This window comes from Acinonyx jubatus, chromosome X (assembly GCF_027475565.1).
Source record: "Acinonyx jubatus isolate Ajub_Pintada_27869175 chromosome X, VMU_Ajub_asm_v1.0, whole genome shotgun sequence".
NCBI lineage: Eukaryota > Metazoa > Chordata > Mammalia > Carnivora > Felidae > Acinonyx > Acinonyx jubatus.
In genome coordinates this window covers 23,500,888-23,513,903 of record NC_069389.1, presented here as the reverse complement: position 1 = coordinate 23,513,903, position 13,016 = coordinate 23,500,888, and the positions used below count along the sequence as shown (strand labels likewise).

Here is a 13,016-nt window from a genome sequence, read left to right as displayed (position 1 = left end):
GCTTCAGGAGTAGAACCCAGTGATTTCATCCTTGTAAGTGTAAGGGGCTGGCAGAAGAGGTCTGAGGAGACATGGCCATGGAAGGGGCCAAAGGGATGCACTGAGAGGATGTGAAACCCCCTGCTGGCTAAAACACCTACTTAGTGATTTCATGCCATGTATGAAACTAAATTGTGTTTGTTTTTCTATTTTCTTGTGTGTGTGTGTGTGTGTGTGTGTGTGAGAGAGAGAGAGAGAGAGAGAGAGAGACAGACAGACAGACAGACAATGAATGGTAGAGGGAGATAGAATCTCAGGCAGGCTCTATACCCAGCATGTAGCCCACTGCAGGGACCAATCCCATGACTGTGACACCATGACCTAAGCTGAAATCAAGAGTCAGATGTTCAGAGGACTGAGCCACCCAGGCACCCCAAAATGTTCGTGTTTTTTTTATTTTTTGTCTCATCATTTTGTATGATTTGCAGGTCTCATTTCTAACATTTATCCTTGTGTTTATAAGATCCTTAATTGTTGAGGCTTAAAGTAGAAATCTGTCTTTATTGTTTTGTAGTATTCACTGAATGCATATGCTACAATTTACTTATGCACAATTTATTTAAGCATTCTAGTTTTTTTTTCTAAAAAAAGATCTTACTTTCTGTTTGGTCCACAGCTTGGGAAAGGGCTCCAGGGTGGTTACAAAGCTACCTGGTGGCTGCTGGGAGAGGCTCAGGCACAAGCCTTGGCACCAGGGTGATGCCAGAGCGTCCCTTAAAAGGCTGCTGGGCTTCAGAGGCCCATAGTTGTGCTTGAGGATGAGCCTTTCTTTATTTTTTAAAGTTTATTTATTTATGTTGAGAGATACAGATATAGTACAAGTGGGGGTAGGGGCAGAGAGAGAAGAGAGAGAGAATATGAAGTAGGCTCCATGCTGTCAGCACAGGGTCCAAACTCATGAAACCGTGAGATGATGACCTGAGCTGAAACCGTGAGTCAGGGGCTTAACTAACTGAGCCACCCCGACACCCAGCGGATGAGCCTTTCTGATAGTCACCCAGCCCAGCCTGGAGGCCAGCCAGCCTGCAGAAGTGAGCCAGGTGGTCGCCATCTTCTTCGTGCTTTTCACCTCCTCATCTAGGAAGTGGGCAGGAAGTCACAAAGATAGGGGTCTCGGTAGAGAGAACCAAAGCATACAGATCCAAAAGGGCCTGGTTCAGGTTATTCTCCAGAACTAGGATGATTTCCACAGCCTCCAGGGTTTTACCTACTTCTCTTGGGAAGGCTTATGCACATCCTGGAAGAGGACGCTGCCAGGCTGGTTTTGCATCTTCGGGAGATGCTCTGTGCCCTCCTGCTTCTGCATAGCCAACTTGTGAAAGAAGTGGCCCACGGCCTCCAGAGCCACATTGTCCCTGTCGAAATACAAGCCCAAAGAAAGGTAAGTGTAGGAAGACTGCAGTTGCATGTTGACTAGGCAGTTGTGGGTGACCTCCAACTTTCATGGAATAATATGAGTGAGGGAGCTCGTGGTTCATCATTATTGAGGAGCTAAGCTCAAAATTGGGTGTTGGCTGATCCTGGAGTCAGAGGGTGGCAGCAAAGATGGCTTTGAAGGTTGCACCTGGAAAAAGTTTTGGAGTGTGATCAGAGACTGGTAGAAGGGGCTTCCCCGAGTCTCTTCCATCCTGCTGAAGCAAGACACAGATCCAGGGGACGGCTGGGTGCACTGCCTATGCATTCTACTTTTGATGGACATTTGTGGTGTTTTCTGTTTGAGTGTGTTACAGTGTTTCTGTGAATATTTGTGGATGTGAATTTTTTTTCTTCAAATTTTTATTTAAATATCAGTTAACATATAGTGTAACATTAGTGTCAGGTGTAAGATTCGGTGATTCCTCACCTATATACAATTCCCAGTGTTCATCACAAGTGCTCTCTTTCACACCCATCACCCATTTAACTTATCTCCCCACTGGAGGATACATATTTCACTGTGGATTAGGGTCTTGCATAAGGTTTGGCTATTTGCCATTATGTCCCAAAAGTTTCTCTTCTCCATTTTTTTTCTCTCCTCTCATTCTGGGACATCAACTAAATGTAAGGTAGGCCTTGTCAATGTAACTCTGTGCCTCTTCTATATTTTCCTTCCTTTTTTTTCTATTTTTGGATGAATTATGGATATTTTTTCTAGTAATTAATTCTGTCTTAAGTTGTATTTATCTACCATTAAAAGTATACATTGAGTTTTTATTTCATTCCTGACATTTAATGTTTTTGTAATATCTACTTAGTTCTTTTCCAAAATTACTCCAACACTTTTTAGAATTCCCTGTCCATATTTTGCATCTTGGATTTCATTTCTACTGTAAAAATGGAGTTCCAATTAATTTCAGTAGCTCAAATTTCTGTGGTTTGGTTTGTGCTGTTGACTTATTAATTCAGATTATTCTCACTTATGTGATGCTTTCCTGTATATGTGTATGATCTAGACATTGATTTTTATAAGAAGCTATTTGTCATCCTTGTTTCTAAAGACTACAATACAAAAAGAATAAGTAAATTTAACAAAATATAGCATATTTCTTGACTATGTCTACAAAAAATAAATTCCTATGGGCAATTTTTTATGTGAATGCATTTTATTGATTGATTTTGGGGAGTCACTTGCTATCTGGCTATATCCATACTCCTCCCCACAGAAAAAAAGTCAGCCTTAAAAATATTTATTCTCATATATTCTTTTTGATCAAATAATATTTTTCATTAATAAACTTTATTTTTTAGAAAAGTTTTAGGTTCCCAGCAAAATTGAGCAAAAAGTGCAGAGAATTCCCATATACTCTCTATTCCCAAAGATGCACATCTGCCCCACACCCCGTATCATCATCTCATTTGTTACAGTAGGTGAACCTACCCTGCTACAGCATTATCACCCTGAAGTCCCCATTTTACATCAGGGTTCATTCTTGGTATTGTACACTCTAAGAATTTTAACAAATATATAATAACACTATCCACCATCCTGGTATTCTACAGAATACTTTAATTGCCATAAAAACCCTCTGTAAACATCCATGTGCAGGTTTTGATATGAGCATGAGTTTTCAAATCATTTGGGTAAATACCAAGGAGCATGATTACTGATTGCATGTAAAAAGTATGTTTAATTTTAAAGAAACTGTAAAACAATCTTTCATAGCAGCCATATAATTTTGCATTCCCACCAGCACTGCATGAGCTGTTGGTCCACATCCTCACCAGAGTTGGGTATTGTCGGTGATCTGGATTTCGGCCATTCTAACAGGTGTTTTGTGGTATCTTGTTTTAATTTGCATTTCCCAGATAATGTGTGATGTGGAGCATGTCTTCATATGCTTATTTGCCATCTGTATACCTTCTTCACTGAGGTGTCTGTTAAGATCTTTGGCCCATTTTTAATATGGGTTTTCTTAGTGTTGAGTTTTGAAAGTTCTTTCTATATTTTGGATAAATGCCATATATCAAAAGTGTTTTTTGCAAATATTTTTCTCAGTCTGGATTGTCTTCTCATTCTCTTGACATTGTCTTTTGCAGAGCAGAACTTTGTAAGTTTAATGAAGTCTAGTTTACTAATTCATTCTTTCATGGATCATAGCTTTGGTGATAAAAATCCTCACCACACTTAGTGCTGTCTAGGTTTTCTCCTATGTTTTCTTTTAGGAATTTTGCATTTTATGTTTAGGGATATAATCAATTTTCACTTAATTTTTGCAAACTATCTGAGGTCTTTGTTTAGATTCTTTTTTTTTTTTTTCTGCATGTGGATATCCAACATCATTTGTTGATGTATTGCCTCATACAAAGAATTAGGAAATATTTCCTCTGCCAGTATCTTCTGGAGAAGACTGTAGAGAATAGATATAACTTCATCCTTAAATATTTCATAGATATCACCAGTGAACCCATCTAGGCTTGATGCATTATGTTTTTGATCCAATTCACTTAACAAATGTGGTCCTGTTCAGATTGTCTTTTCCCTCTTGTGTGAATAAAATAACTTCAATTCTATGTCTTAAGTGAATTTTGGAATATTGTTTGTTTCGAAGAAGTGATCAATTTCATTTAGATAATCAAATTTGAGGGTATAGACTACTTGATAGTATTTCTTTAAATTTTTTTTTAACATTTATTCATTCATGAGAGCGAGCATGAGCAGGGTAGGGGCAGAGAGAGAGGGAGACAGAATTCAAAGCAGGCTCCAGGCTCTGAACTGGCAGCAGAGTCCAAAGTGGGGCTCAAACTCACAGACCGCGAGATCATGACCTGAGCCAAAGTCGGACACTGAACAAACTGAGGCACCCAGATGCTCCGTTATTTCTTGATTATCTTTTTAGTGTCCATGAAATCTCTGGTGAGGTCTGTATTTCATGCCTCATATTATTAATTTGTGTTCCCCCCCTTTTATTATTAGCATGGCATAGGTATATCAATTTTACATACTTTTCAAAGAACAAGCTTTTGGTTTTATTATTTGCCTCTATTGGATTCTTTTGTTTAATTTGATTGGTTTCTTCTCTGATTCTTTTTACTGCTCTTCCTTTAAATCCAGTTAACATACAGTGTGATAGTACTTTCAAATGTACAATTTAGTGATTCAACACTTCCATACAACACCCCGTGTTCATCACAAGTACACTCCTTAGCCCCCATCACCTATTTCACCCATCCCCTCACCCACCTCCCTTCTGGTAACCATCAGTTCTCTAAAATTAAGAGTCTATTTCTTGGCTTTCCGCTCTGTTTCCCCTTGTGATTGTTTTGCCTCTTAAATTCCACATATGAGTGAACTCATATGGTATTTATCTTTATCATTTTAACTTATTTTGCTTACCATAATACGCTCTAGTTCCATCCTTGTTGTTAGAAATGGCAAGATTTCATTCTTTTTACAGCTGAGTAATATTCCATTGTATATGTATCACAATTTCTGTATCCTTCATCAGTTGATGGACTTTTGGGTTCTTTCTATTATTTGGCTACAGTTTATAATGCTGCTATGAACATCAGAGTGCATGTATCCCTTTGAATTAGTATTTTTGTATTTTGGGGGTAAATACCTAGTAGTACAATTACTGGGTCATAGGGTAGTTTTATTTCTAACTTTCTGAGGAACATCCATAATATTTTCCAGAGTGGCTGCCCCAGTTTGCATTCCCCCCAATTAGTTCCCCTCTCTTCATCTCCCCCCTCCCTTCTTTGCCACCGGGGCTCCCTCTCCTTCTTAGCACTAGTAATCCATTTCTCTCCCAAACCACATCTCTGTACTTCCTACCTTCTTCAATATGGCTTCTTGTCTCCCTTTAGTTGTGGAGTCTGTTCTGTCAGTCTTCAGGTTAATTTCTGGGGTATTGAGAATGATTTGATATTTATCTTGTGTTCAAGGGGCAAGAAGAGGCTAGGGTCCTCTTACTATGCAACATCTAAGCTCCCCTCTTATTACTGATTTTCTTCTGCTTACTGGTGTCTCATTTGCTCTTCATTTTCTAGTTTCTTAAAGGGAAGCTTAGATGATTGATTTTAGATCTTTATTCTCATCTAACCTATGCAATCCATGCTATAAATTTCCCTCTAATCACTGCTTTCACCGCATCCTACAAATTTTGGTAAGTTGTTTCTCCTTTTCCTTTAGTTTGAAATATTGTAAAATTTCTTTTGAGATTTCTTTGTCCCATATGTTATTTAGAAATGTTGTTTAAGCTCCAGTGATGTTGGATTTTGCAGCTACCTTTCTGCTGTTCTAGTTTAATTCTCTTGTGATCTATGGATTGAGATTGTATGATTTCCATTCTTATACAGTTGTTGGGTTTAATGGTCCAGAATGTGGTCTGTCTTGGTGAATGTGCTATGTGAACTTTAGAAGAATTTGTATTCTGTTGTTGGACTAAGTAATGTATAGGTATCTACCACATTCTGTTGATTGGTTTTGTTATTGAGTTCAAATATATCTTAGACTTTTGCCTGCTGAATCTGTCCATTTTTTTAGAAATGGCTGTTAAAATCTTCAACTCTAATAGTGGATTTGTGTGTTAATTCTTGCAGTTCTATCAGGTTTTGTTTCATGTTCTGTTGTTAATTGCATACATTTTAAGATTGTTACCTCTTATTAGAGAATTGACCCCATCATTATGTAATGTCCCTCATAATGGGTGATAACTTTTCTTGCTCTGAAGTATGTTATGTCTGAAATTAATATATCTACTTCTCCTTTCATTGCAATAGTGTTAGCCTGATAAATTTTTCTCCATCCACTTACTTTTACACTATATTTATGTTTATATTTAAAGTGGATTTCTGGTACACAATATAAAGTGTTGTTTTTTTTAATCCTCTCTGGCATTGTGTCTTAATTGATGCATTTGGACCATTGACATTCAAAGTATTTATTCATATAGTTGGATTAGTATCTATTTGTTACTGTTTGCTATTTGTTTCCTTTGTTGTTCCTAGTTTTGTCTTCCACCCTTCTGCCTTGTTTAGTGTTATTAAGAATATTATATAAGTCCCTTTTCTTTCCTCTCTTAGCATATCATATCAATTATACTTTTTTGGCTTTTTAAAGTTGTTAGTCTAGAGCTTGCAGTATACATTTATAACTAGACTACTTTGAAGTAACAGTAGACACCTTCAGGGGTGTGTGAGTGTGTTACTGTAAGAAAATGATCCAAATTTTCTCCTCCTGTTCCTTGTAATATTGTTGTCATTCATTTTGCTTTTACATAAGCATACCTAAACATACATATGTATACATTTATTCTCAATGAGTGGATTGTCAGAGTCCTACATTAGGAAGGCCCTGGGCTTTTCCTTTTGCCCTGTGATGTTAACAAAATTGCAGCTTAATTTTTCAGATATTTATTCTAGATGAGACAATGGAGCTTTGAAAGCTCCGTTAACTCTTCTGGGTTTTCACATCTGTATATTCTTCACTATCATATTGTCTCCTTGATGTTGAGAGCTATTTAAAACCTTTGTTAAGTTGTTTTCTAAGGGAGAATTGGTATCTTTTACCTAGTTTTCGATTTCAAGAGGTGAAAATCTAAACAGCATTGGTTTTAAAGTTATATTTTCACTGATCATTTCTTTGCAATAGAAAGACAATTTTATGGTCAGCCCTCACCACAGATACCTGAGACACTGTCATGGGTCAGGTTTCAGATGCTGGCCTCTATCTCTTCATGATTTACAAGGAATAAGAGTGTATCTCAGGAACCATCCTCTCGAATTGAGGCATAAAAATACTGTCCCTGAAAGAGAATCTTATGGGAAAGAAGAGAAATTTTTCATAGGAAATTAGAGCCTAAAACTTTCAAACCACTTATGTCCTGATATCTACTTGGATTTGGGTGGTATAGATGTAACTGATTTTTTTTTTTTTTTGAAATGATCTTGATTGCAGCAGAGAACATTGATGGTCTTAGAAGATCTCTTCCCTTGTGCATGACATAGAACATGCTCTCGTGGGTTTTTTCCAGAAATTTAGAGAAAGAAAATTAACCTGGACATTTCTCCATCAAATGGATTCTTTAATTTGATCTCTGGAGTTTTCAAGTAAAGACAATATACTTAAGCTAGTCAGTGTTTTATTTGATAGGAATTAATCCTGTTAATATGGTTTTGCAGCAAAGGTGCGGTTTATTTTAACCCTCATTCTTAAAACCTAGAAATTTCAAGAATGTTAGAAAATACCACAGGAAATTATTGAAATTGAACTCAGAAAATGTTCATTGACCTGTATAATAAGCAATCAGAAATAAACAGGATTTTAATTTCTTCTCAATGTTCAAGCATGTAATTTTTAAATGCCATTTTAAAATCTTAGCTATTTGATAGCAATTGAGTTCTAATTGCTCAAAAATGTTCCAACACAGTTAATAAAGAAATTGGTGATTGCCTGAGGTAGATAGATATAATTTAAATCTATACAAATTAGTTATCATTGATCCAGTTGACATTTAGTACATTTTTATTTTAATTCTCCTTGTTTATTAGCCAAAGGCAGTTTGCATAATTTACATTCATGACTCATGATGTGCACCAATTGTTTTTTTTTAACAAATGACATTGATTAATATTGTCTAGGAATCTTTTCTGGTTTACATTTGTATATGCACAGGTACTGGTATTTTTAAGGCAAAAATAGTATCTTGACAGTTAATCTTTATAAAGATCATAAAGAAGGTGCTCTAAAAGCCAAACTCTGTATTTCGTGTAACATATGATTTTTAAAGAAATGTTCCTATCATTTGACATAATTGAGTTTTTTTGGTGTTCAATTTTAATTTCTTTATTCAGGAAGGTGCCTTTCTGTTGTTGATTTTGTTGTTGTTTTAACGTTTATTCATCTTTGAGAGACAGAGAGAGACAGAGCATGAGCTGGAAAGGGGCAGAGAGAGGGAGACACAGAATCTGAAGCAGGTTCCAGGCTCTGAGCTGTCAGCACGGAACCCGATGTGGGGCTCGAACTCAGGAACTGCGAGATCCTGACCTGAGCCGAGGTCGGTGGCTGAACAGACTGAGACACCCACTTGCCCTGGTGGCTTTCTGTTTGTAATTCATTTGTCATACACTCATCACAAGTACATCTTGAAAAGTAGTTTAAAGCAACTTTTTCAATTGATGATAATTGAAGAGATGATGAAGCCTAGTTTCTGTAGGTTGCATAATACAGTTTTCTAACTTTCCCCCTGCATCTCGTATAAAACACTGCAGGATTGATTTATCTCTGAAACTTAGGATAACACCTAAATGATGACCTCCAGACCCACAGGTTGAGGGTGTTAAGGGACTTTGAAAGCAAATGTAAGTCCCTCCTTCCGTCTGGGTAAGAGTTCTTACCACAAGGACTACTAGGTATAGAAGAGTGAATACAAAATGGCTTTGGAGTTTGAGAGAATAGATTTATATTCCTGTTTGTTCTTGACAGCTAGATGAAGTAGCCTTGCTTTCTTAATATATAGCATGGGATCACAGTTGTTTCTGAGTAGGATGTTGTGACGATTGAGATAAAATGTAATGGCCAAAATTTTTCATCTGAATGGAAAAACAGGCATATGAACTAGTAACTATAATGAAATAAGTAAACAATAGAATTAGAATTAAAACCAATGTACCATAGGAATAACTGTTATGACAATGGTCAATTTTTATACGGGGATAATTATTTTTATTTTACTGCAAAAATCACACAATGTGAGATGAGCAAATTTTTAAGTGTTCAATGCTGTATTTTTGACTATAGGCACGATGTTGTACCGTAGATCACTAGAGCTTATTCGTCTTGCTTAAACTGAAACTTGATACCCATTGATTACAAACTCCCCATTCTTCCCTCCTCCCAGCCACTGGAAACCTCCATTATACTCTTTGATTCTGTGAATTTGACTATTTTCATTACCTCCTATAAGTGGAATCATGCAGCATTTGTCCTTCTAGATCTTACTTTACTTAGCATATTGCCCCCAAGTTTCATTCATATTGTAACATGTGTCAGAATTTCTTCCTTGTTAAAGCCAAATAATATTACATTGTATGTATATACCACACTTAAAAACAAAATCTATTCATCTGTTTCCGCAAGTTGGCTATTAAGAGTAGTATGACAATGAATGTGGGAGTGCTAACATCTTGTGGAGATACAGGCTTCAATTATTTTGGATAAATAACCTGAAGTGGGATTGTTGTATTACATGTAATTAACTTTCAAGAAGTTGGAAAGTGAATGAGGTGAGAAATGATGTTTTACTGGTAGAACTCGGTTATTTCTGATAATCACAAGTTCAGTATAACTGTGCCCCAGTTTGAATTTTATCTGAGATAGTTGGTTTGCATGTAGGAGTCAGGAATGTTCAGGTTTGATGTTAATTTGATGGAATTTTCACTTATTCTAGTATCTTCCCTCTATATGTTCAAGATAATGTGCAAATATTACCTACATAAAACTAACTTTTCAGCCTGATGCATGCCTTAAGGACATTCTAAGCCTTAGGTTTGCCAAGACCTTTTTGTTTGTTTGTTTGTTTGTTTGTTTGTTTGTTTTATGCGAGATAGAGACACAGAGAGAACACATGCGAGAGCATGCATGCAGGGGAGGAGCAGAGAGAGGGAAAGAGAATCCCAAGCAGTGGAGCCAATGTGGGGCTCGAACTCACGAACCGTGAGGTCATGATCTGAGCCCAGATAGAGAGTCACACACTTAACCAACTGAGCCCTCCTGGTGCCCCAGTTTGGCCAAGGGATTTTAACAAGTTTTTTCTTTGTAAAAAGATTAACTAGAAATTAGAAGAAAAACAAACGCATTTGTTGAACTTGCATTTCTCCAATGACAAATGTCATAATGACCCTCTGCTAAGAATGCACATACTAGAAGAGTTCGATGGTGGTTATTTTCCCCAGTAGTTTTGTATCACTTTCTGACAAACAGTATTTAAACTTGGCTGATAGCTAACATGGTTTTAAAAATATGTTTAGAGACAAGATTGGGCACTGATGTTTGAAATAAAAGGGGCTAAGATGGTATCTAAAGAAACATGAAGAAGAGAATGGTATTTGAGGAGGGAGAGTAGAAGTGATACAAAGTAGTTAGCACAGATCAGTTTGATGCTCAAAACATTTTACTTTATTCCTGCTTGTTGATGAGCCAATGGCCGTTTCCATACAATTAGAATCATGACTCATGATGTACGATTGCTTTTAAAAATGACATTGATTAATACTGATTTGAAAATATTTCTTTTTTATAATGTAATCAGCATTTTTAGGATAAAACAGTATTTTGACTGTTATTTTTATAGGTTACTTCAAAAATCTGAACTTTATATTTTACCATAGTGCCGAATACATGGATTAGTATGAATAATACAGAGGCCAGACTCTTTCTGTAATGTACTTAAAGCTATGACATAATTTAAAGAACACATCATGTAAATAATAGCCAATTCACTTGGCTACTTGATCGTTTCAACGTAAGTCTCAACCATTCTGGTGTTTTTCTTTTTTTTTAATTTTTTTTACATTTATTTATTTTTGAGAAACAGTGAGACAAAGCATGAGCGGGGGAGGGGCAGAGAGAGAAGGAGACACAGAATCTGAAGTAGGTTGCAGGCTCTGAGCAAGCAGTCAGCACAAAGCCTGATGCGGGGCTCGAACCCACGAATTGTGAGATCATGACCTGAGCCGAAGTCGGGAGCTCAACCGACAGAGCCACCCAGGCACCCCTGTTTTTCTTTTCTTAATACTGTTTGTGTAATGGGTTTAATACTGTGGCGCTGTGGTGACAGGAGAGGAGGTTATGTATGCAAAAGCGAGGGGAGACACATGAAGCATGGGTAACATCACCATGACTACACAGAGGGACCCAAGAGGAAAATAGTGTAGGTTTTGCAGAGACCAGCACCTTGACCTCCATGATCAACTTAGCGGCTTTGCTTGCCTCTCTTCTACTTTTGTCAAGATCCTTTTTTTCTTTACAGAAAATAAACCAGATTCCATGTCTTCTACTTAAATTTTCATCATGCTTACCCTTAATCCAAACTCGGTTTTCATTTCCACCATCCTAAATTATCTGCTCCTACCTATCCCTTTGACCTCATCCCCACTTTGCCTTCTTGCTCACTGTGCATTAGCAAAACTGGCCTCTTCTTTTGTTCCTACAAAAATCCCAGGTTCGTTACCACCTTTCAGCTTTTATGTTAACGCACACCTCTGGGGTGCTTTTCCTTGGTTGTACATGGCTTGCTTCTTCTCATTTAGAGCTGTCAGGTTCTTAGAAGAGCTTTTCATGACCATCTCTTCGGACATAGCTACCCAGTAACTGTGAAATCTTCCTGTTTAATTACATGGACAGCAAATAAGGCTAATGGATATTTTCTTAATTCTTTGTTTATTAATATATTGGATTTTTCTTTATTCACTAAAATGTGAGCTCTGTGAGAAGAATTTTGTTTCTATCTTGTTCATCACTGTGACCCAGAACCTTAAATGGTATTTGGTACATAGGAGATACTCACTATATATTTATTAAATGAATGAATTAATATTGGATGTATGAAAATATTTCTTTAAAGATTTATCACTTGGATCAGCCAAATTTAGAGAATAAGCCTATTAAGCCAAAGGTTACTACAATAATCCTAGTATAAGGTGATGAGAATCTGAAACATTGGTTCTTAATCCTTTAATAAACTAATAAGAACTAATGGTATTTCTTTATAAATTCACATAGATATATACAAAATAATGCATTCTTCCTGTGGATTCAGAGATTGTCATTTCCCCATAACTCCATGGACCATTGAATAAAAACTCTAGCTCACACACTCTACTTCATGTAGTGTGTGTGGAAAGTAAAAAAAAAAAAAAATGGATGTTAAAAAAATAGCATTAAGATTTTCAGATTACAGTCTTGAGGGACAATGAGAAAGAAGAATGATGGCATTAAAATACTGAATTGAGAAATGTAAGTGATGTAACAGTTTTGGGTTTTGTGACCCACTGGAAATTAGAATTAGCTGTAATTTTGGTAGAAATCTGAACTTTGAATGCAGGTTTAGGTAGTAGAAAAATAATTGACAGAATTCTGGCCTTGTTGCTATTCAAAGGAGTTGGTATGTTGAGAAATGTACATTTAAGGTATGAGAAAAGAAAGAAACACAATTGAAGGAGTAAAAAGAACTCTGAAATGCAAGATGGAACTAGGACAATATATTACCACAAAAATGTCAGACTAAGGGATGTAAACACCGTAAGTGTCTGTGTCGTGTCAGAACATGGGCATGTCAAGAGTGAAGTGAATGAGCTGGTTTCATGGACCAGTAGAACTGAAGGCAGTGTCCTAGAGGGGCTAGAAGACAAAAATATCTGGAATGTTTGAGAAGCAAGATGGTTCCAAGATGTTTGTGGATAATTGAGGGAAGGAAAAAATTGAAGATCTGTGTTGAGGGGGCCCAATTTAAAGCCAAGTAGGGTGAGTTTATTTGACAAATAAAATCTGACAAGAA

The 13,016-nt window shown here is 36.7% G+C and overlaps 1 pseudogene; it reads right to left on the bottom strand.

Moving 5' to 3' along the window:
* Positions 1 to 983: 983 nt before the first annotated feature.
* Positions 984 to 13,016, bottom strand: part of LOC106986300 (ferritin light chain-like) — a 37,477-nt pseudogene continuing 25,444 nt past the window's right edge.